Source organism: Bidens hawaiensis, unplaced genomic scaffold, assembly GCF_021521415.1.
Source record: "Bidens hawaiensis isolate Kalapana, Puna unplaced genomic scaffold, B.hawaiensis_p1.1 tig00010125_1, whole genome shotgun sequence".
Taxonomy (NCBI): Eukaryota; Viridiplantae; Streptophyta; class Magnoliopsida; order Asterales; family Asteraceae; genus Bidens; species Bidens hawaiensis.
Window position 1 is genome coordinate 502,653 of NW_027491764.1, and position 26,327 is coordinate 528,979.

A 26,327-nucleotide genomic window follows, 5' to 3' on the forward strand; every position below is an offset into this window, starting at 1 on the left:
GATAGGGATCACATTGCATCACAAATTTCTACATGTTCACGTTTGATCTCGTAAACCAACATGTGATATGTTATGTTTATTTGTTGCATTAATACATGGGCTTTACGCCTAATTTAAAGTTTGTTGTAAAAGATAAAAAGGGGTCCAGCTTTGTTCCATTATTGAATCAATCTTGCTCAACAAAAAGCATGTTCAACAAAATCAATATCAATATCAATATTTACATTATAATATGTAAAGGCATTAAGTCTCCGGCAACTAAGGCAAGCGAGGTTTACAAACTCCGGCGAAGATTCACGATCCGACATTCATTGATTAACTGCGGTTACATCGAGCATCCCAACTGACCCATTCCATTATTAAGGGATTAATTATTCCAATCTCTATTTCCCACAATCGGTCACCAGAACAAGAAATTCCTCAATGGTGCGTGAGACCCTTCGAATATCGGTTCTACTATTCTCCAATCGATTCCAGGTTTGTCTTGTTTAGTTTTGATTCAGTTGATACTCAATTCAGTTTTTTAATGAATTTCTAGGGTTGACGGTGCGAATTGATTTCCCGTTGACAGCTGATTGACAATTCCACAGCTCCACCTATGGCCGGCCATTCTTGAAATCACCAGATTTGTGGGTTAAAAGAAAATTATGTAAAGCCGAGTTTAGCAGTTTTGTTTACAATCTGAAGCTTGAAATCAATCATCTGTTTTTGTTACTTTAAAAGAAAAATATTTTTTTTGGTGTTAAGGGGGTGGGTGTGTATTCATATGATGTTGAAAGAGTCTATATCTCATATTTTGTAATGCCTAATTTTATTCTTTTGCCCCTATTTGTGATGGGATGATGGTATTGATTTGTTATGTACAGGCTTGGTTTTTAACTTCTTATATTGTGTGATAATGAAATTATCTAAAACCTTGTTTATGAAGTTCTTTTTGGCAGAGTTATGAAAATTAATTTATGAAGTTTAGTCCTTTTATTATGCGTGAAGGGTTTAAGCCATACCTTGACTAAACTTTTATGTGCAGGTAACCACAAGGCAGCCCCACCTATCGCATTTGCAGGCTTGCTGTTGCCGGAAACACATGATAGAATTTCACAGGTATGTGTACGTATAATTAATACTATTTGTTTAATTATCATTTCTTAGAACTGGTAGCAAAATCAGAATTTGGTCAAAGAATTATGCTATGTGGATCAATAAGATAAGGTAGATTGATATGTTATGGAGTTGTAGTGTTACATCACAATCTGGTATATATATTGCCATTACATTTACGTCAAAGGTCATGAGCTGATATGTAATGTCATGTTGCAATTCACCACTGCTTTGAATGTCATTGTGGCAAATCGTATGTTATCGAACTCCTATATAATTTTACATATTTTTAGAAACCAAACATTTTCCTTGTAAAGGGCAATTTGTTCATTTGGAAAAATAGAAAGATCTTGAGGATTACAAGAGGCAATTGCGAATGGAAACTTTCAAAGTTACTTCGGTCTGTGGATAGAGAGAAAATGCCGCATAACCTTGAAAGTTTAGACAAATGTGACTTTGTAATCAACTTTGACTATTTTTTAGTCAAATATAAACTCTTGCATTTATGATTTGTCTTATTAGCATATTAGTAACTCCATTTCATGTTCTACTTTTAGACTTTTAATCAAGCTTTTAATAGGCATGATAGATCATAATGTAATGTAATAATCTACAGTGAACTTGTTATCAGGTATCTTTGTCTGTGTTGTGTCTTATTGAAATTGGATATATACATATGCATGTAGAAATTTCAACAGGCAAATAAGTATTAATGGGTCATGTTCAGGTCAACTCGTGCATATACACGTTATATCGTGTACTTTTCCTTGATATGCATCCGTATTTGTTACCTCGATTAATGTTATATTAAATATGTTTTAACGCCTTCTAAACATTTACAGGTAAAAGCTATAAATGGAACTCCAAGTGCGGGAAATTATTCCTTTGCAAAGTATAACAAGGCACATGCCCAAGTCCCAACAGTCGGTACTAATATAGTCTCAAGAATTACCATTTCCAATACATGAAATCACATGAATATACACAAGGTGAAATATTTATTATATAGTTATGATGAATATTGATGCATTTTATATGATTATTATTCCTTTATATTGCCTTGTAGAATTTTAAAGATACGGTTTTGTCAACTGGCCACTTGTTGAACATAGACATTTACTGTTTTTTACAACTGAGTTTTGATTATGGCTTCCTCAAAAAAGGTTAGTTTTTTCATTGTTGCAGTCTTATTTGAAATGTTGGAAAATAATGGTTTGCATGGAACCGAAAAAACCAATCTGTTACCGAAAAAACAAAAACCTAAACAAGAGCCGACGCTTTGGTTTCTTAGAACTTTTAGTTATGTTCTTGTTTTGAATGTAATTACTGAACTGAACCGAATATGGGTTTCGCTTTCTATTTTTAATGTTAGGTAATTTGTAAGAATTAAATATTTTAGTCCAAATATGAAACAATCAATTAATTATTTACTAACAAAAAGATTTAGGTTCAATATTTTAGGCTCAAATCCATATTATTGAGTTGCCCACTATTATTTCTTTGTATTCAAAAAGCTGGTTTGGATCTGGTACAGTTAAGCCCAACCCGAACCGGTTTGAACAAAAAACTGGTTTCAGTTAAACTGGTTCCCAAACCGACCCAGCCCGGCGGTTCCATCACCGGTTCTCCTTTGCAACTACCAAACATGTTTTAAAACCGAACCGATTTGAGGAAAACCGGTTTTAAACTGGTAAAAACCGATTTCTAACAGTTCGAACCTTCATGCTCCTAAACCGGTTTCTAAACCTAACCTGTTTAGGACAAACCACTTTTGACCATGGTTTGAAAAAAAAAAACGGTTTCGCACACCATTACGTATGTGTGCGTGTGTGGTGTGTTGACTTTGGGCTCGGTAAAGGAATTTTGGTTGGGTTGTTTTGGGCAGGTTTCGGTAATCATTTGCCGTTAAAAACGAAACCAGTTTGAATTCAACGGGAAAAAGAAACGCAAAAATGTCATTCGAGTTTTGTTACGAATCAAGTTTGCGGTTAAAAGTCGTAATTACGGGATAAATTTTAATCAAGTATGTGTCAAGTTTACTAAAAAAAATAATAATAAAAAGAGTATCTTTTATATTTGAAATTTGATTACGAGTTAGTTTTGATACGAGTCAAAAATTTTGTTACGGGTATTTAGAAAATGGGTCGGTGTAAAAATAAATAAATAAATAAATTACTAACGGGTCACTTTAATCTCAAGGGTCGAGATTAAAACTGTTGCGGGTCGGTATAACGTCTCGCCTATTGATCAAAATAAATAAGAATAATTAAGGACACGTGGCAGTACATAGAACATGTTACTAAGATCTTTATATGTTTGATTTATGGTAACAAAGGTCCATAAATAAGGTACTTTCTTAAAGCTTCATTTCTAAAGTCATACTAATGGGTCACTTTGACCTCAACGGTTGAGAATTGTTGCGGGTTGGTTTTAAGTCTTCGGTATTGGTCAAAGTAAAATGATTACAAGCATAGGAAAATTTGGTATTTTCAAAAGACTTGAACATGAGTTGATTTAAGTGTGTAAAACCGAGTAAAATTAAGGGGGATGAAAGCTACGTATAGTAATATTTTATTTTTTGTAATTATAAGATTTTATATGAAGTGTATCCCTCTTATATGGTATGTAGTTCTCCAAAAGGTTAACTTTATAAAATATGCACTACGTCGTTTTACAGGTCGTCTTTGGATCCTAAGTCGCGAAGATACCAGTGGGAAACATCATGTTCACCATTTTGAAAGGCAACCTTTGGAATATATTGCATGTGTGAGCAAAACCTTGCACCCTTGTTTGTTTTATGTTTGTTTCTTTTTATATTATACAATGCAAACCATGTCTTTATGATAAGATATTACTAGACGGGTGCCCGCGCGATGCAGCGGGTGTTTGACCCTATTAATCACGTAACAAATGTAAGTGTTTATGGTTCGTTTAAGACCTTGAAATCCTTTAAACCGGTCATTGGTTTGGTTTCTTTTTTCTTTTTCTATTTTTTTTTTTACTTTCGGTTAATTGATCGGTTTCAAATATTTCAAAATGTAGTGAACGATTGGTTCGTGGTTTATATTGGCAACCGACCATATGACACCTGACCAGATTGTAAATGTTAAATGCATTTTAATCTTTTTTATTATTAATTATTAGATATGTTTAGTTATATATATTAGATATAGTTAAAATGTAATTGAACGTAAATCTTATTATTACAAATAATTTGGCTATACAACTTTAAATTAACCTAATTGCAATATGATTCTTTTTGTGATATTTGTTGTTATTATTTCGCTTCCTAGATCTTCCATTAGTATTTACCATTTATATGGCTAAAATTATCATACTTTATTTATGATCCTCTCAAGATATTATGTTGGTGTATAGTTATAATTGATGGTACATTTAAATTCATAATTATTTTTAACTAAAATTATTATTAAAGTTTAAACTGTGAAACCAAACTGAAACCAAGCCGTTGGTAATGATTCAGTTTCAACTTTCAATGGTTGAGTTTGGTTTTGGACGACAAAAAATCAGTATTAACGGTTGGGTTCACAAGTTTAACTTAAAACCATCAAAACCGACACCAAACACCCATACGTAACATATTAATTTATTTAAATTGAAAAAAATTATAACATCATATTCAAATTAAAGAGAATAATATGCTCGTTTTTATGATGTAATTTTTTTATAAAAATATTAACGTATGAAAAGGTTATAGTCGTTTAAAAATCATGGGTGAGAAGTTAGTTTAAATTTTAAATTAAAAACATAATATGGTTAAAGATAATGGACCAAACTTGTAAGTTGAATGAATTGTGTTTAAAAGACAAATTTACCCTTATCAACACATGTACATTATGCATTAGTAATTGTAAATCCCTTAAAATCAAATGTCTTAATTTGCCCTTGTTTGGTGTATTATATATAGTATAGATTACTCATATTATATATTTCTTTTTGTAGTTCAACATCATTAATGTCTTATTAAAATTTCGTATTTTGACATTCGGAGATTTTGGATTTCTTTTCATATACGTAATTCTGCACATATATAATGAAACTGCCAACTTCATACCGACTAGGCATACACTTATACATGCCACACGAACTAAGATATCTATTTTTTGATAGACATAATAAAATGCTTGAGACGACAAATGGATAGTCTGAGAATATACAAAATTGAATCTAACACCAATTGGTATTCAACAAAAAGTTTTTTTCAGTCGCTACCAAATGCTAATAATTAGTTAGTTTCTAAGTAATCATCGCTTCTTATGAATTTAACATCAGATGGATACCCGTCGCAACGCTCGGGCACACCTACTAGTTAGATTTAACCCATATTTGATTGTCATACTATTAGAAGCATTACATATTGAAGTCAAACGTAATGCAATTAATGGGAATTTAATAGCACTGATGTCTTTTGATTTCATACGATTAGATAAAAGTGATTTCGATAGCTTTAGTATTAATTATTCTTCCACGATAAATATGTAATAAGCATAGTAAAGAACAATAATAGTATTGAATTGCATATTTAACTAATTCAATATCAACCACAGTTTCAACAATTATAGTATTGGTATAGTAATAATAGAGTACCACAATCCTAATAGATAAAACTTGCAATATCAATGTAAAAGGCAAAAGCTAAAATAAGAATACCTGATTGTTCACAAGAGAGGATTTGCAGGTGTCGGTAAGGCTTCTGAGTAGGCTTCAATTTAGTTATGGTTAAAAAAACAACAAAACCTAAAATAATTAGGATGAGGGTAACTTTGTAATTTGAATTTTATTAAACTTGCTCCACTTTTCTTTCTCTCTAATTCTTTCCAATTTGGAAAGATTAAGATAAGGGTCGATTTTCCTTCCATGTTAATTCCTTTCGTTTTGTTTTCTTCCCTAAAAAAACTTAGGAACACCATTTTGTCCTAATTCTTCTCACTTTCTTTTCCTTTCTTTCACTAATATGGACTCGGGAACAGAATGTAAAAGACATATGTATCAAGAGAGTATCAATACACATGAGTGTACATAGGGTGTCATAAGTTACAACAACTTTTCCTCTCACATATTAAGCAAACCCAAACACATTTTTTAACTTTTTAATAAGTTATGAGTCATAAAGAGGCAAAAATAAGGAATCCCAAACACCCCCGTAATAGTAAATCCGCTTGTATCAGTTCAATTCATTTCTATAAAAGTTTCATGATCATAAATGAAAGTCAAGTTTCAAAACGTAAAAATTTTGTGTCCATAGTTGAAGCACTAAAAGTTTGGTCGTCAAACTTGTAAAGCTAAAACTATCGTGACAAAAGTTTTATTACCGTAGTTTTTTTTGGGTAAAAAGGCCTAGGCCTTGGAAACTGTACAGAATGAGCACTAAAAACTAGCCAGGGCATGTCACCAAACTAGTTAAAAGCCCAAAAGAAAGTAAAGCCCATATCCTATACACAAATCTAAAAATCAGGCTTGGCACCACAACACTTTTAAAAAATAAAGTGTCTAAAAAATCATAGCCCACTAAGTCTACGATTTTAGCCCAAATAAACATAGAGGTCCGATAGCAAGCCCACATAAGGGAACCCAGGTTCGAGACTCCATTTAGGAAAAACAATAAGATCATTTTATCAATATAGACAGACCCAAAACAGTTCAAACTCGTCCCATATTGCGAGATATTCCATGTAGTAATATCCGATTTGACCCGGTTTAAAATAATCCACATCAAATAACTATTATAATCTGATTTTCTTTTATTCCCGTATCAATATGGCTTTTGAAATAACTGCATTTCGAATCTTTAACCCAACAAATCTTGATCACAAATAAAATCGCACACATACAATTTGAGGGGTTTGAACTTGCGCTATTTCTTTACATTTTTTACCTTTCTTATCTCTTATAATTCCTTTTTGACATTTTTATCACAGTATCAACCATTTTAAAGCCACTAACTTTTTACCATAAAATCCAAAACTTCCTAATCTTTCCCCCTTTCTTACAATCTTCAATATAATGCAACCAACAAATATTTTTCCAATCTAAGCTCTTTAATAGTCTAATAAACAAAGTAGCTTGAAACTCCACCATAATAGTTTTGTTCCAATGTAAGCAGGCAAAAGAATTGCTGACAAATAAACCACACCTCATAATCTCATAATTTTAAAAAACTTCCAACTGTTGGTTCTAGGGACATTATCGATGGTTAAATGAACATGGGTGTTCATGTTGGAACATCTGTTGTTGTTTGGTTTGGACAAATTAAAATTCACATAACTTGGCCGCATAACCTGTTAGATGCTTATACGGCATTTAAGTCTAATGGACTTATAAGGAGTATAAGTTCTAAACCTTATAAGTTTTTCTGATCATATACGTTAAAGGCCTTACACGTTGTTAATAATACATATACGTCCATAGCACTTACAAGTTGTTTATGGCTTATACGTCTTATGAAACATACACGTTTAAAAACACTTATACGGTGTTGTAAATGACTTACACGTTCATAAGACTTTTACGTATATCAAGATATATACGAACCATATACTTAGATATTTTTTAAAATTGTTTAATTTTTATAAAAATTTCTAACATGATGATTGTTTGTTTGTGTGTGCAGATGGTGAAAGATTATGATGTTAATCATAATATTTGTGAATTTTTGGATGGTACAAGCAAGAAGATGGAACCATTCAGACCTATATTGTCGTTCTTCCAGCGTTTGAGAATTTTAAAAGTAATTATGGCAAACACCATCGTAGTAAAGGATATTGTGGAAGAGTTCTGGAAGAATGCAAAGCTGAAGGAAGAATGTATTAAGTAGGTGGTACAGAAGAAGGAAATCATTGTGCCCGAGCAAGTGTTACGTGATGTACTGGAGATAGGTGATGATTCAGCTGATCCGACTGCTCTGGATGAAAGGATGGTTAAAGGATGTTTACTGCAGATGAGTTATCAGAATGATTTGAATAGGGTTGCTTATTTGAAAACTGGATTGTCAAGGCCGTTCAAGTTCTTGGTTCATGTGATTGTTCATTGTTTGGGTCATTGAAAACGGGGTTATGAGGAGATTTTGGATTACCAGATGTGTATGATGACTGCTTTGTGCTTAAACTTGAAATATAATTTCTCTAAGTTTATATTCGAGCACATGAAGATGTAAGTGGTTGATGACTCGAGATTCATCCACCTGATTGTAGATCATTAATTCCCAAAGGTGGTTAAGACTGGAGAAGAAATGAAACTGGCTCACATGTCTGTAAATGGATGTGCCAAGTTGAAGTCTTACAGGAAAACATATGAGGAGTAGATTCATGTGTTTCAAGCTATTTTTTGACATCTACGTGATCCAAATTATATTTCACCTACTGATAACAAGGGGAGAAAGGATGATAATGATTCTGATAGGGATAATGAGAATGTGCGTATGCAAGCGTTCGTGCCAATACGGAGGGCAGATGGTTTGTAAAAACTGAGGCCGAACTTGCTGATGAAGCAGAGGGTTCTCAAAAGTCCAAGAGGAAGCAGAAAAGAGTTGTTAAAACTGAGCAGGTGACACCTTCGGCTCAAGTTGCACAACAACCACCTGTTGTTTATGCTGAACACACTGAAGATCCAACTGGAGAGGAAACAAAGTCTGATTCTGAGACTCGAAGGAGGATATTGGCTGATCCTCGTGCACTTTTTGAAATGAAAAATGAGAGACGTTCAAAGAAGAAATTTGATAAAGATGATACTTATGTTCCTAAGTCTAGCCAGCCGAAAAAGAAACGTAAAAAACATATGGCTAAAAAGGCTAAATCTGGTTTAAGTTTGGTTGATGAACCAGATGACTCGAATGTTGGAGTTGCTCAAGAGATGAATGTGGAAAAGACTCCTGAAACTGCTATGGTTGATCAAAATGTTGAAGTAGAAAAGACTCCAGTGTTTGAAGTGAGTTTGGATGATGCAATAGATAAACTCCTGAAAACTCCTACAGCTCAAAAGTTTAATCCTCGATCTACACCAGCAATTGAAGAACCAATTCCTATGGAAACTCCTAAAGTTGATCGTAATATTTCACAACAATCAGTTGGTAGTTATTCTGATGCTTATTTGTTGTTGGATGGACCGTCGAGAATGGAATTCAATGTTTTGAAAGACAAAATTGATAATCAAGAGGTTCGGATCACAAGTTTGGCTAAGGAAAATGATAGACTGATAGCTGAGAATATTGAAATCAAGAAGAGATTGGACGAAAGTGAAAGGAAAAGAAAGATACAAGATGATTTATTGTATGAGAACATGAAATATTTCGTTATCATTGAGAATAAGCTTGGTATTAGACTTAATTTCGAAGTAGATCGTGCTGAAGCTAGCGACATGATATTTGAAAGATCATATGGTGGAGATATTGGTGTTGCTGAGGGTATGTTTCAGGTGGAGTATGCTAATGAGAGAGCTACTGATAAAGGAAAGTCGAAAGTTGAAGATCCGATCTTTGTTGTTGATTCAGTTAAAGAAGATTCCTTTGGGCAAGCTTAGGGGATCTAGTTAAGTGGATATGCTGGTGGACGAACCTGTGGTCGATATAGCTCCAACTGTTATAGTACCTGTTGAACAAACTGTGGAGGAGACTGAGGTTGTGGAGGAAGAGAAAGACAAGGAGGAAGAATAAGCTAAGGATGAAGAAAATTTGGATTTTAGTGACTCAACTGATGATTTTACTGATCTAGATGATGATGATGATGATGATGATGATGATGATGATCCACAAGGTGGTGTTGGTGCTGTGTCTGGAAAGGCTAATTAGAAGTTTGACTCTGTTGGTGGTAATGTTCAAACTGATGAACCACAACAGGAGCCTGAAATTAAAAATACTTCCACTGATAAACCGTTGGAGGAGTTGGAAGATTTGGATATATTTGTGGATCCTTCAAGGTTGATAGTATCACATATGGAGGATGAATTGGAAGAAGGAGAGATGCCGGTTGACAAGTCTGAATTAGCAAAGATGTTAGATGAATAGGTTGATGATCTAACTTTTGATTTTGAAAAAGACAACTCCGAGGCAAGTATAAATGAAGATTTGTTGAATCAAGATGTTGTATTTGATGAGAGACCAGAGTCTGTTAAGTATGTGGGAGAATAAGAAGAATTTTATGCTTTTGATGAAGTATTCGATGAAGAGATTGAGATGGAGCAAGATCCTTCGAGGAAACCTAAGAAATTTACTAAGGAAGAAATGAAGGGTTGGAAGACAAAACTGTTGAGCCAAAACAAGTATACTTGAACCCGGTGAAATATTACAAGAAAACACAAAAGGATGTGGCGATGGGAAAGTGTGTACGTATATCCTATTTGTGTAAAATTCGAAAGATTGCTGTACGAAAACTATTTGGAGTTCAATACTTCAATAGTTTGATGGAGCTCAAGACATTGCCATGGTTCAATATGTATGACATTTGTACACATTATGACCTTCTATACAAACCAAAGAGGTGTCCTGTTAAGAATATCTGAAAATTCATTGTGAATGAAGCAAAAAGGGGATTCAAGAAGTGGCCACCTCAGGTCCCTCGAGTCTTTATGCCAAGGGGTAGAAAGAATCCTGAAGGTGAATTAATTCGTACATTGAGATATACGCGACTAGATTCTCTACGAGTTATACCTTTATACCCAATGGAACAAGATTTTCATCCTTATTTCCTTTGCTGGTCATACTTGTTGGCATTAACTGGTGAAGCAAGTATATATCTGGATCATGGAGAAAGGAAGTATGATGTGATACATGTTTATGATCCAATGTGGTTGGTAAATTGCTCTCAGAAAGACATAGAAGTGTTAAATTTGAGCAGGATACAATGTTCGGACGACAAAGTGAAAACTCAAGCCAATCAGTTCCAGAAGGTTGTTGATTTATTCTTTGATAAGAATATACATTCTGGACGTGCTTGGGAAACTAATTGGAGAGAAGTTAGTGAGGAACAAGACCGTATAGAGGCGGAGTTTGAGGCTGAACGTCAGGAGAGGATTACTCAGGCTTCATGTAATCGGTTTCAATATATGCCGAGCCGAGTACCTCGTCCAACTTTACAACTGAAATCAATGAATCTGTCGTTTGAAGAGGCAAGGAAAGCTTATCGCAAGAAGCATTTTGGTATTGATTGAAGATGCAAGGATCTAGCACTATCCAAGGGGGAGTTTGTTAGTGCAAAATGTCTAATGCTATGTCTTGAATAGTTTAAATGAGTTGAATTTGTTAGATCTATATGTTAAGGCGTATAAGTATAAACAACATATAAGACTTATACAACGTATAAGTTTTATACGCTGCAAAGACTTATACGGTCATTGACATTCATGTATAAATACTTGTAATGTTGTCATATTTTGCAGAAAATATTATCACTTGTACTGAAATTGTTAAATGAATATAGTGATAATTACTTGAGTTGACATGTGTTTAGTTCCTTTACTAATTTTTTCCTCCGTTTAGTTAAGTGTAGTAAACGCAACGTGTTCGGTTCGTATTGTATTGTGTCTACACGTATACGATGACATATTATGATTCGGCTACCGGTCTTTCACTAACTGACTGAATTTTAAAGGTCTTGTTGAGTGAGTTGTGTTTTATGTTTGCATATGTGTTTCTGTTTGACTGATATATGCTCTAAATGACTATATTTGACTTCGGTATTAGTGATGCTTAATTTTTTTTTCAGTGAATGATCATGATATTTTGATAAGTGTGATTATATCTGTGCTGAAATAATTATTTGCATGATTATCTGATATCTTGTTTGTGTTTTGATGATCTGATATGATGATGTGCTTAGGACAAGTTAGACTTTACATAATTAGCCTTGATTTGAACATTATGTTAGTCTGATTGTATTAATGCATACTTTTCATTTTTGATCATTCTTTGGAAATGAACTTTAACGAGCAAGATTTGGAAATGAACTTTAACGAGCAAGCTTTGTAATGGTACGTTTAAAATTGGGTTTTTGGCACTATTCATGTACAAAATGACAAAATGCATTTAAAACCCACTTTCAAATGTGTACAACACACACATATAAGGGGGACTTTGAAAAGTTTTTCATTTCACCTTTTTCCCTCTTTCCACTTTGCATTATTGTCGACTTGCTCGTTACCCAGAATCTCAATCGTTTGTTCTAAATCCTAACCTAAATTTGTCAGCTAACTTAATCCGACTCGGTAAGCTTCAACTAAATGATTTCTGACACTCATTATATAGGTTTAGGGCTTTAATTTCATGTTTACTGATATCTCTATTTTATGTGTAGGTTATCAATTTGTCGAAAAACAGGTTCTTAAAGACTATCTTTCATCTCTTCTTTAAATTATAACTTATTGCATGTTAAAGCTATGAACTTTAATAACTAATCGTTTCTTTGAACGTGTTCTTGTCTATGTGTGTACAGATATGCCGTATCTGTTTGAGAAAAAGCACAATATGTGCACTCTTCTCCACGTCACTGATGATAATGACCTGTTGAGCTGATGATTAGATGGATGCAGCGGTCAAATCTTCGTTTTTCACTAACGTAAAGCCCAATCATATACATAAATCATCCGTTAGAATTCTGGAACTCCGTTGAATTGATAGATGATGAAGTTGGGAGAAGGATTGAGGCTACTGTGGCATGGCATGTGGTGGAAATAACAGAAAATTTGATAAGGACCAGCCTAGAATTGCATGATAATGTGGAAGCTCCCATACATTTTTCTACCAACCACTTGTTAAGAATCTTTCAAGAAACTATGGGTTACCAGGTAGATGTCCACGAGGGACAATTTAAGAAGGGATGTTTCCCAACATGTACTGATTTTTGATACATCATATCGTAAAGGGATTCACACCAAGGAGGGGAACATGGACCCTTATGAGCAGGGACATCGCCAATGCCACATTTGCAATAATTTACAACCAACCGTTCAATTTTTTAAGACTTATCTTTGAAGGCTTGGTAACAAATTTGAGGAAAGCTACATATGATAGATATTTAGTCTATCCCAGATTCTTGCAAATTATTTTCAACATTGTGAGCCCCGATTTACCAACCTTGGGAACAACACATGCTTTACACGATCGAAATGTATACAGGAGGATAGCAAGGTTGGCGGCCACAAGTAACTTTGATCCAAATGTTGAATTCAAAAATTTGCCATGGTTGATTGTTAACAACATGGAAATTATGGCGGTGCCAGAATCACCTAGGGTGACTTCTAAATAGGAGGAGAGTGATAATGATGATGTTTCTGATTCTGATAATGATGATGGAGGTGATGATGATGGCTATCTGGATGATGTGCAAGAAATTGTAGAGGAAAACATTGAACAAGTACATGTTGAGGTTCAGGGGGAGACTTCAAACCTTAACCAACCTATCCCTAAACCACCCACCTCATCCCAAGACCATTCACCACCACAATACCAAGCTAATGACCCTTATATTCCATCCCCACCAACTTCACCAATGATCCAAACCCAGTCACCAACCCAAACCCAAACCTTTACCAAAACCCAAACCTTAACCCATACTTATACCCAAACCCAATCACCAACCCATTCCCAAACCCAAACTTTAAACCAACCCCAATAACCAACCCATTCCCAAACCCAAACCTTAAACCAACACCCAGACCAGCTTGAACATGAACCATAAATTCCTCAATATATACCATCTTATAAACCAGGCCAACACACCATACCAATCCCCAATCCATTCACAAACTTTAGACCAACCACACATCCCAACTTTCTAATTTACACATACCCACACACCTACAACTCAAACCATAAACCCATTACCACACACCAATGAACCCATCATTCAAAGCCCACACCAGCAAAATATATCATCACACTCAACTGAAACCTCTGACTCTAATCGAATTTAAGCCGTCTCATCTCACCATTTGCTTACAAGAAACTTTGACTTGATTGTTGAGAATGTTGACTTAAAACAGGAAGACTCGAACTTAAAAGGGGATAATGAGGACTTGAAGAAAAGAAATGTTGATCTTGAAACCCAATTGGTACAGGCTCTAAAACAGATTCAAACCCTGGTCACTGAAGTTGAGAAGACCTCAGCTGCACCAAAACAGGGGGAGAATCCACCTGTGGTCAATATGGTTGATGTTGATATATAGAAAAATCTTTGTGATGTTTATGGTAGTGAGGATGATGAGGAGGAATAAGATGAGGAGAAGAGAAGTTATGATATGGGGTATGAGGCAGATGTGTCTGATGAAGTAATGCAAGACTATAATGTGAATAATGATGATGGCACGGTGGTGGACAATACTGAAGAGTAAGAGAATGAGAAGGTCGTGGATGAAAATAGTCGGTGAGTGGATGCAGAGGGAGATGATTGCAAGATATTTAACTGATAAAGAGCTTGAAGAGCAAATAATCTTAATTGAAGAAATAGAATTAAAGAAAAATCTTGATGAAGACAAGGGGGAGTTAGCTCAGGAGGTGATTGAGGGGCAGCTAAAATTACAATAGATGGAGGAAATTGACAACTCTCTGGGAGTTAGAATAATGATGTTTCCAGCTGAAAAAGAACAAACCACTCCCACTGAGACTGCTGATAGTTGATGATAGGCAGATAGTCTCTGATGTTTATTACACAAAAACAATGAAAGATGAGATGGTTCAAAAGGCCTCCAAAATATGGAATCATCAGGTAATTGATTATATCAATGAGAATGAAGAGAGCTGGGATGCTGATTATTTGAACAAATATGCTAAGAAGTATGTGAGGAAGAGGAAAAGGAAAGAGAATAACAAAACTCCTGAAGAACCTCTGCCCAAAAGAAAGAAAAGTCCAATAAATGCTATACCTCTTCAAGTTGTTAAACCAGCTGATACTGAAAATGAGCCCAAAGTGGACGAACCGAAAATTGATGCATTAATTGACTTGTTTGAAGTAGAAGACGATTTGGTTGATTATCCCCATGTCAATATGACTGATACTCACAGAGAGAACATTCAGACCATGCTAGATGAAGCCAAAAGAGAAGAGCCTAAGATCATCAGCCTAATGCATCATGGATACAAATTTGAGACCATGGCCCCATTGACTGATGAAGAGTTGCAGGTATTACTTGATGAGGAAGTGAATGAGTTTAGGAAGAAGAGGGAAAAGAAAAACAAAGACACTCTAAGGTTCCTTGCATATTTGAGAATTCATGGTTTCTTAGATTAATAACTGAGTCACATGAAATTTGAAGAACTGGAGAGTGTCTGCAAGTCAACCAAGGAAAGAATTGAGAAAGAAGAGTGGGAAAGAATGAAAAGGAAAGTAGCTGAACAAAAAGAAAAAAATTAAGGTCTTTAATAGAAGTATGGGGGGAGTGCAAGTTTTTGATAGACCATTGTATATCCGTTGAACATGTGGAGGGTATGAGAAAAAAAGGTCGTAGAAGAAAGATTCAAACAAGTATCTGAGAAAATCAAGTCTGACTCCAAAAGAAAACCCAGAATAATAACTTTGGCTGAGAAGGAGAAGAAAGTGTGGGAGAGTGAAAAAGTTGTGTTGCTTGACAGATTGATGTCAGCAAGAGGAGAGTGGGACAAAACAAAAGACATGAGTACAATAGAAAAAATGTTCGTCTATGAGTCTGAGTTAGGCAAATATAATAAAGAAAAGGGAAAATCAAAAACTACTTAGACTCCTCCTCTAGCGCAAGTGAAGGAAGAGCCAGTTGAGAGAGTGAACTTGCTGCCCTGGGAAGAAGAGAACAAAAATTAAAACCTTAAAAGGTTTGATGATGAGCAAGGGCATGGCTGAAAGTGTGTTTGAGTAGCTTGGGAAGGAACAATTAAAAGAATTATTCTTTACAGAAAAGGAGAACTGGGAAAGATTGGAGAAGAGCAGAGAAGGTTGTTAGATTTTTAGTCTGGACCAAGGGGAGAACCAATTCAAACTCAAAGATCTATCCCTATTGGACCAACTTATGATGAAGTAATGGAGATGATTACAACAATGGCTAAAGAAGGTGGAGATTATTTGAAGCTTGTGATGATGCCAAAAGAACAGATTGTCAGTATGTTTAAGTAAACTGGGCATGTGAGAAGACCAGTTCCTAAAAAGAAATATGCTCCAAGGTCTTCCACTGTAAGTGTCGCAATTCAAACCACCAATGCCACACATCAACGAAAAAAAGTCCACCAACTGATGTGGACCTACCTAAGAGGCTGTATCTTGATGCCATGACAAAATCACTGAAAGTTATCATGACTAGTGGTCAGTTGAGGCATATTGTGTTTAAAAATGATATTCAGGATTTCAAGAAAGAACAATTGAAATAGATGGCAACAATGAACTTATATGACTATCAAGATAGACAAAGTTTTGCCAGACAACAAAGGAATGAGCTTTCAAAATACTTGAAAGATCAATCTAGGCAAGGATTTTCTTTGTTGTATAAGAAAAGGAAGTTGGAGCTATCTAATTTTGAAAGGACCAAAAGGCAGAAGAGGATGATAGACCTAATGTTGACTGAAGCTTCCTACAAACAGAAGACCAAATATCCCAAACCTCTTGCCAACATGAAAGAATGTTTAAGTATGAGGCGACAGATGACCAGGCCAAACCACGAAGTCCAGAAAAATGGTAGAATTTCTAAGATTGTATTTGAACCACATGATCAATATTTTATTCTTAGAAATTCCGATGGACCTGGCCCTGGGCATCATTAAACATGACACATATATGGAATTTCTTCATGTGGAGGATATAATCAGATGGAATCTCCCCTCTCAACATCCACACCACAGGGAGATCTTCTTATTCAAGGAGAAAGCTGCAGTTAAACATGACAGAAGAAAATCTGCTACAAGTTCAAGATACTGAAGACTTTTCTTTTCTGTTTGAATTTACTTTGTAATGTCCTTGTGACAAAATTATCATTTGTAAATTTTTCATTAAGTTATGTAATTTTGCTTTTTGAATATTTGATGTGTATTTTGAAAAGTGTATGTAACCTAATAGGTGTTTTGGTGCAGCTGAGTGTGTTCCAATCTAGGGGGATATGGTTGGGATGAGAAAAGGCTTAAGGAAGATTAGAATATTCTCAATCTTCTTGGAAAATGACTAAGTATGAAATCCGAGCACACTTATGCCTCCGAACAAGCTTAAACTTAGTCAAGCAAGGTCCTTTGCTCTTCGAGCAAAATTATCTTTTAGATTTATTCTTTAGTATTAGTTCAAGCAAAGTACACTTCATAAAGGAAGGTTGTTCTTCAAGTCAAGCAAGGTTTGTTTCAGAGCAAACTCTTGACTAAACCAAGCTAAAACCAAGTATTTTGGTGGATCGAGCGAGGTTGATTTATAATAAACAGTGGTGCCAGCAAGCTTGAAGGAAGTTGATGAAGAAATTACTTAAGGAATTCAAACGAGCAAAGTTCAACCCCGAGCAAGCTACAATGTAGCCAGCACACTTGGACTTGTTCAAATAAGTTAAAGCAAGAAAAGCTTGAAGGGATATTTGAAGAACAAGTTTGCTCGTAGGATATATATCGAGCAAAGTTTGATATTATCAAGAAGATTGAAGCCTGCTAGATGAATATTTTTTAAGCAAATATTCAAAGTAAAGCTTACTCGGAGAACTATTCCCCATCACACTTAATGGTTACCATGTCTGCTCGCTAAGGACAATAGCTGCAAAGCTTGCTCGAAGACCTGTTTACACTTAGAATGATTTGTAATACGTTTGAATATGTTTAGTATCAATCATTAGGGTTTCTAAAAGGAATGTCAGGTGTCAGGGTAGGCCTACAAAAGGAAACTTTATGGCATGCCTATGAAAACAACGGACACTGAGCGAATATTGTGATTTGACTGCTGTCTTTATTTTGTACGGAAAAGCTGCAAAGAATACAAACATTCCACCTAGAAACCCTAACTGATTTTCATTGTATCCTTCATAATATAAATCGAAATCTTTTGAGTTACTTTGTGTTTTTGTTACTTTCCTGTCCGTTGAGCAATGTTAAGAGTATTATTCATCCCGCTTATAATATTCTTTGTTATTTCATAAAAGCAGTATGTCGTAACCTTCTTGTCAACACTTTTGTGTGGGTTACGATTGTGAGTTAGTGAGTGATTAAGTGAGCTATACAGAACCGAGATATGAGTTTGTTCCAATCTAGATGGAGATTGTTGGGATCAAGATTCAACAAAGGAAAGATTGGAATCTACTCAACCTCCTTAAGAAATGGCTAAGTATGGAAAACGAGCAAACTTAGCACTTCTAGCAAGCCTAGAACTTATTCAAGCAAGGTGCTATAACCTCGAGAAAAGTTATCTTCTAGAATTCTTCTACGTGCTAATTCGAGCAAACTACATTTCATTAAGAAAGATTGTTCATCAAGTCGAGCAAGGTTTGTTTCAGAGCAAACCTTGACTTCACTATGCTAAAACCAATTATTTTGGTGGATTGAGCAACGTTTTATCATACACAGTGGTACAAGCAAACTTGAAGGAAGCAAACTTGAAGGAAGTTATTGAAGAAATTAATCTAAGGACTTCCAACGAGCAAGGTTCAACCCGAGGAAGCTACAGTGTCACCAGCATACTTAACTTGTTATAATAAGTAAAAGACAAAAATGTTGAATAGATCAATGAAGAACAAGTTTGCTCGTAGAATTTTATCAAGCACAGTTTGGTGTTATCATGAAGATTAAGTCTGGTTGAAGAATATTGTTTTAGAAAAATATTCTAAGTAAAGTTTACTCGAAGAACTGTTCCAAGCACACTTGTGGTTACAAGGTTTGCTCGACAAGATTAAAAGCTTACAAGCTTACTCGAAGACATTCTTACACTTGTAATTTTTTTTCAATACGTTTGAATATGTAATGTACCAATCATTAGCGTTACTAGAAGATGTCAGGTGTGCCTATTTAAGGAAAATTTAGGGCACATTTATGACAACGGACACAGAGTGAATATTGTGATTTGACGGCTGTCACTTTCATGAAAAAGAATATCTTTGTATGGAAAGCTGCCTAAAATACAAACATTCCACCTAAAAACCCTAATCTATTTTCATTGTATCCTTCATAATATCAATAGAAATCTTTTGAGTTTCTTTGTGTGCTTGTTTCATTTCTGTTCGTCTAGCAACATTTTGAATATTATTGACTCCGTCTTTAATGTTCATTGGATCTTCACAGGAGCAGAACTCGTAACCGTCTTGTCAACATGTTGTTGTTGGTTACGAGACTGATTGTTGTGGTTGATAGATCGGTCCTAACATTCTTTCATGGTAATCTTGCATTATCACTTAAATCCTACATAGCACACATTAATCCGGAAATATCGACTGAAAAACACTTATCACATAAGTTGACATAAGAATCATGATCCTCTTCAACGTCCACCACACTAATCATGGGGAATCTGACTTCTTGTTTAGGTGGCTGTAGCTGTTAGGACCACGTTGGGATGAGAAAAGACTAAAGAAAGATTCGAATCTTCTCAACCTCTCTGAAAACGGCTAAGTATGGAAACCGAGCAAGCTTAGGCCTCCCAGCAAGCTTTTACTTGGTCTAGCAAGGTATTTTGCTTTCCCAGCAAGGTTATCTTCTAGATTCCTCTTAAGTGATAAATCGAGCAAGGTTCACTTTGTCTAGCAAGGTTGTTTTTCTAAGTCAAACAAGGTTTGTTTCATAGCAAACTCTTGACTAAGCCAAGCTAAAACCAAGTCTTTATGTAAATCTAGCAAGGTTTATTCATAATAAAGAGTGGTCCCAGCAAGCTTGAAGAAGTTAATAAAGAAATTACTTAATGACTTCAAACGAGCAAGGTTCAACTCAGAGCAAGCTACGGTGTTACCAGCACACTTGGGTTTGATTAATAAGTTAAGTTAACAAAATGTTAAAGGAATCTCTGAAGAACAAGTTTGCTCGTTGGACTTTATCGAGCAAAGATTGATATAGTCAAGAGGATTGAAGACTGCTAGATGAATATTTTCTAAGGAAAATTTTCTAAGTAAAGCTTTCCTAGAAAACTGTTCGCCAGCACACTTAATGGTTACCAGGTCTGCTCGATAAAAGACAAAGCTGCAAAGCTTGCCCGAAAACCTGTTTACACTTAGCATTTATTGTAATACATTTGAATATGATTGTATTAATCATGGGTTTCTAAAATTGGAATGTCAGATGTCAGAGCTAGGCCTATAAAATGAATTTTTTAGGGCACGCCTATGACACACCTAACACCAGCGAATATTGTGATTGATGACAGACCAAATCCTTTACAGAAATCTGCTAAAGGTCCTGACATTCCACCTTTATACCCTAATTGATTTTCCTTTGTATATTTCGTAATATTAAAATGGAAATCTTTTTAGTTAATCGAGTGTTTGTTACTTTAGTGTTTAGTGTGCAACAATTAGAGTGTTATTGATTCCGCCATTAATACTCTAATGTTCTTTACAAAGTAGTAGCCGTCGTTAACCTTCTTGTCGACACTTCGGTGTGGGTTACGACAGTGATTTAGTGAGTTATCGTAGTGATAGAGTGGGACCGACAAGTAGTATCAGAGCCGGTTTCTGTTATTTGTGTGAAGAATTGTTGCTGAATATTACTGGTTTTGAAGATGAAGAATGACGTCAGCTGACAACTGTTCCATTGGTTTGTGACTTCAGCTGCCATGTTCTTCATTTTTACCAGATCTACAATATTTGTGAGATTTAAAAGTGTTCTTTTTCTCAGATCTTTCTTAAAGTTTGTTTCTTTGTTATAAATCTTCTCTAATCCATCCAGATATATCAGATCTGAGGTTTTTTTTCACCACATATCTGATTATTTTTCAAAAAGTTATTAAGTTTTCAAGTTTGTTAAGTTTCTTTCTTATTTTTCAAAAGATTTCAAAAATTCCTATAGGAAGTCTAGTTCTCTAGATGAGCAGGAGGTGTCAACTAATAAGATACCCAGATTGTATGGACAGGAAAACTACATCAAGCGGAAGGTATTGTTCGAAGCTGCCGTCTGTTACAATGATGTTGGATATGGAACTCTATCAAGAACAGGCCATATGTGCCAGATGGAACAGGAAACAATCAAACTGTTGAGGTTCGAATGAAAAAGAAGGATGATAGAGCATTGGCTATGCTGAAGCTGGGGTTGTCATGGGAAATCCTAACTAGTTTGATGCTATTGTTGAAATGTTCGAAGGCAACACCGAGTTGAAGGACATTAAGAAGGATAGATTGAAGTCTGATCTTGATCGCTTCAAATTTAGAGAAGGTGAAAAACAAAGGTCTGTGCTACAGAGATTCTTGGCAATTGTGAATGAAATCAGAACAACTTACTAGCAATCACTGATTTTGATTTGATTAAGAAGTTATTGTCATCTTTTTCTGGTGAATGGTACACTGCTAGTAGATTCATCAAGGAGAAGGCAAACTTTCCTCAATTGAAGTTGGATATGTCATATGCTTTCTACAAGCAGCTGAACATGAGATGATAGAGAACAACAACAAACCATGTTTTCAGGTGACAAATGCAATTATTGCACCCATGGGAAATCTGTCCACAAAGAATCAACAACAAATTCCCATCATTGAAGAACCAATTGATTATGGGGGTGACACATTAAGGGGGTTTGTTTCTGGTAATGCACACAATCAAGGTGGACAATCCAGGTTTAAGGTCCAAATGATTGATGACAATGATACACCTTCTATGGCCAGTGGAAATGCTCCTTATGTTGGTCGAAATGGCAATCCAGGATATGAATACCAAGCACTGTTTTCTATGTTTACTGATTCTTACAATGCCTTTGTTGCTAAGAATCTTATTCATATAAGTGTGGTTCAAGAGGACCTTGAACAAATTGATGCTGATGACTTAGAAGATATGGATCTAAAATGGCAAGCTGCTATGCTAGCCTTGAGAAGCAAGAGGTTTTTCAATAGAACTGGATGATCCCTTGTGTCTGGTCCTAATAACAGGATAGGGTTTGATAAATCAAATGCAATTTGTTACAACTGTCAATTGCAAGGACACTTGGCAAGGGAATGTAATCAACCAAGAAATTTTCAAAACAATTAGTTTGCTCAACCAAGAAACCAGAACCAGTACTAGTATCAAAGCCAGAACCAAGGACAGCAAAGAAATTACAACAATAACTATAACAACCAACAACCACAAAATCACCAGCAAGTTATTCCCCAACATCATAACTTTCAAAGAAATAACTAGAATCCTCCACAAGCTCCTGCAAACACTAACAGAAACAATGTCAAACAACCAAGAAACCAAGGGAATGTTACATTGGTTGCACAACAAGAAGGAAATTTTGATTGTAAATTTTGATCATGCCAATGAAATTGAGAAAGCAAATGTAGCATTCATGGCTAAAATGGAGAATAAAGCTGAATCCTCTTCATCTTAGGTACATTCAAATCTCTCAAAGTTTGAATTACTTGAATTGAATGAATCTCCGAGAATGACTGTTGGTAAGCTACAAAAAGAATGTTTCAATAAGATAAGTATGATAAATGTGTATGAGGCAAGTTACTTAACTTATGAAGAAAGAATTAAAAGTTTAGAAAAAGATTGTATGGATAGCTACATAGTTCAATCCAGATATGTCACTGAAGTAGAAGGATTGAAGAAGATGTTTCTTGATGAAAAATTGAAGAACACTGCACTTTAAGTTGAGAATGATTTCCTGATAAATCTAGTCTTAATTGGAAATATTTGTAGGAACCTAACAAGCTCAAGGAGGAAGACAAGTACAAGATTGTTCCTCCATCCTTCAATGACAACTACTCATTGAAGGTTGGTAAAGAGAAGAGAGAGGCATACCTTGATCAGTTTAGGGAAGTTTTTAAAGAAAAGAAAGATTTCATTGAAATATATGAGTTGGTTGAGGTAAGTGAAGATGGGGAGTTTATGATGAAAGAGGAGAAGCATGGTGAAAACTCTGTTGGTATACAAGTGTCTGAAGATGATTTTGATGAAGATTGTTTGAACAAAGATGACTTAAGTGACTCAAGTGATCAATGCTCAAGTGAAGATGGTTCAAAAAATAAAAGAAAAGTCAAGTCAAGTCCACTAAGCAAGATTCCTATTTTACCAAAGATCACATCCTAGATGAGAAAACATCATGAACAGATGAGAAGGGAACATGTGTTATTTGACATATGTGGTGGATCAAAAGGTAAGTATAATGCAGTGAAGCCTCCAAGCAAAGAAGCATTTAAGGAGAAAAAGGGTAAGAGCAAAAAAAAGACTAAAGAAACTTTGAATAGTGATCAGTTTATTCCTGTATACCTTGTTTTCTCAAGTCAAGAATTATTTGTTGTTAGAGAAGTAGAGACTGTGGAAGTATGAGAGAATGCAGTCAAGGTGTCAAGGTATGAGGGAAACAATGATGAAGAACCAACGAATTTGGAGAGAATAGTCTTTGTCGAGAGTTCTGTGGAAAGGCAAGAAATCAACATTGAGGAATTTGTGCCTTTCTCAATGGACTTTGATTGGCTCAAAAATCAAAGGACCATTGGAATTGAACCCCTAAGGCCAAGTGAAAGATTTAAAAAGGGGAAATTAAGTGAGAGCTTCAAAGGAAAGGTTTGGTGCAAGCATTGTGATGTGTATGGACATCACACTGATTCTTGTCATGAAAGATTTACATTCAAACCATTTCATGTTCCTGATATAACCAAGTTTGGGCAAGACTTTGGTTGGTACAAAAAGAAGTATGATGAATATTTGAGAAAGGGAAAGAAGCCATCTGTTGAGACTGAGAGAGGAAATGAAGTAAACAATAAGAAGAGAACTGAGGTTATGAACAAGAAAGAAAAGAATGTAGTTGAAGAGAAGAAGGCTCCAACGATGAAACAACCAATCAGAATAAACCCTGATAAGGCTGTTAAGAATGAGAAATCTGTTGATCACGGGAAGCCAAAAGAGGGTGAAGAAAAGGTCAAAAGAGAGATGGCTAGGAGAAAAAAAATCAAGAGAGTTAAGTGGTGACGAGAAATTCTTGTTGAAACATGGGTTTGAACCTCAAGGATTTCTCTGGAAATCAAGAACTGAAACAAAAGTGACATGTGACACATTAGTGACAAATGTGAAGAGGGAGTATGTTTTTGAGGAATGCACTAGCATAGTTCCATATGCGAACATATCATATGAAACTGGCTATGAATCAGATGATTTTGATGCATCTTGAGAGATTGTTTATGAAGACCCCAAACCCAATGCAACAACTGATAATAATGATGATGATTTGCAAGCTGTTTCAGTTTGTGTTTCATCCCTTAACTGATCCTTTTCTTTGACTTGTGCAAGAACAATCCACACCAATCAATGATGTATGGTATATGGATAGTGGATGTTCCAGGTACATGACTTGTGACAAAAGGTCACTAGTGAACTATGAAAAGAAGTTTGAAGGACTAGTTGCATTTGGGAGTGATGAAAATTGGAGGGAAGATTGTAGGGAAAGGTATTCTAACCAATGGAAAAATGTCATTTGACAATGTGTTTTGTGTGGAAGGATTCCAATATAACCTTTTGAGCATCTCACAAATGTGTGATAAAGGTTATAAGGTTGGATTTGATGATTCTCATTATTTCATCCTCATACCTGAATTTGTGATTCCTGCAGATATGATTATGATGATGGCTCCTAGAAATGGAAACTTGTATGAATTGAAGATGAAGGATGCAGTTTCTAGGGGTGGAACTTGTTTTGTGTCAATGGACACTGAAACTGAAACCATATTGTGGCATAGAAAGCTTTGTCATGTTAATTTAAAGAACATGAACAAACTTGTTAAAGGTAACATGTAATTGGTTTACCTACAAGGGAGTTCAAGATTGAAGACAAATGCATTTCATGTCAGAAAGGTAAGCAACACAAGTCATAACACAAAGCAAAACTTGTGAACTCGATTGAAAATATACTGGAAATGCTTCATATGGATCTCTATCGTCCTGTGAGTGTTCCTAGTATAGGGAAGAAAATGTATTGCTTAGTGATCATTGATGATTTTTCAAGATACACTTGGGTTTATTTTCTGAATTCAAAGGATGAGACTTCTGAATTAATCAAGGGTTGTGTAACAAGGATTGAGAATCAACTAGATGTGAAGGTGAAAGTGAAGAAGTGACAATGGAACTGAGTTCAAGAATGGAGTATTGACAGAATTATGTCTTGCAAAAGGAATTTTTCAATAATTCAATGCTCCTAGAACTCCTGAACTAAATGGTGTAGCTGAAAGAAGAAACAGAATACTCATTGAAGCTGCAAGAACCATGTTAGCAGATGCGTATTTGCCCGCTACTTTTTGGGCAGAAGCTATCAACACTGCTTGTTATGTTCAGAATAGGGTTCTTCTCAACAAAAGCCAAGACAAGACTCCTTATGATATTTTGTTCAAAAGAAAACCTTACATCAAGTTTCTCAAGCCTTTTGGATGCAAGTGCTCATTATTGAATACTAAAGACTACTTGAAAAAGTTTCAATCAAAATCTTTAGATTGTTTCTTTGTTGGATACTCCACACACTCAAAGGCCTATAGAGTATATGTGAAGGATCACCTGAGTGTGATTGAATCTTATGATATGATATTCAATGAAAACCAGTTCAATACAGGTGATGGAGCATCTTGGTTATTTGATCTTGAGAAGTTAATCAAGTATTTCACGAATTATCCTGAATACTTTGATGAAACTTTGTATAGAACAAGTGTCCAAGAAGAAAAGCCAGAAAAGAAGATTGATTTGGACAAGTTGTGGTCAAAGATGGCTGACAAAAATGCTAAATATTCCTTTAACAAGAATGTTTTTGATCATGAAGAAGAAGTTGAGCAAAATGACAATCTTGAGCAACCAGGTGATCATGAAGATCCAATCATAACTGATGAGCAAACAAATGGTCAAACTGATCAAGAGCAAGTTGTCAACAATGAAGGACAACCTAATGATCTTTTTGCTCAAGAACAAACTAAACGACAACCAGACTTTGAAACTTTATTTCAAAGTTTGAACATTGACAACAAGGTTGCTTCAACTTCACAATAGAATGTTGAAGATCCATCAGAATTTCATGATGCAACTGCAGATTTGATCATTGAGGAACCTGATCCCAATGATACAAATCTTGATTCTAATGTGTCTACTTATTTAATTGTGCAAACTTCCTATATTGAAAGAAATCATCCACTTGAAAACATCATTG

At 35.2% G+C, this 26,327-nt stretch overlaps 1 long non-coding RNA gene across 1 annotated transcript; it reads left to right on the top strand.

Annotated features, from left to right (window-relative positions):
- Positions 1 to 654: 654 nt before the first annotated feature.
- On the top strand, positions 655 to 3,875 carry LOC143534275 (uncharacterized). The gene is made up of 4 exons (XR_013135519.1): positions 655 to 1,101; positions 1,941 to 2,087; positions 2,165 to 2,261; positions 3,728 to 3,875. It is a non-coding gene; the product is annotated as an uncharacterized LOC143534275 (long non-coding RNA).
- The last annotated feature ends 22,452 nt before the right edge of the window (positions 3,876 to 26,327 follow it).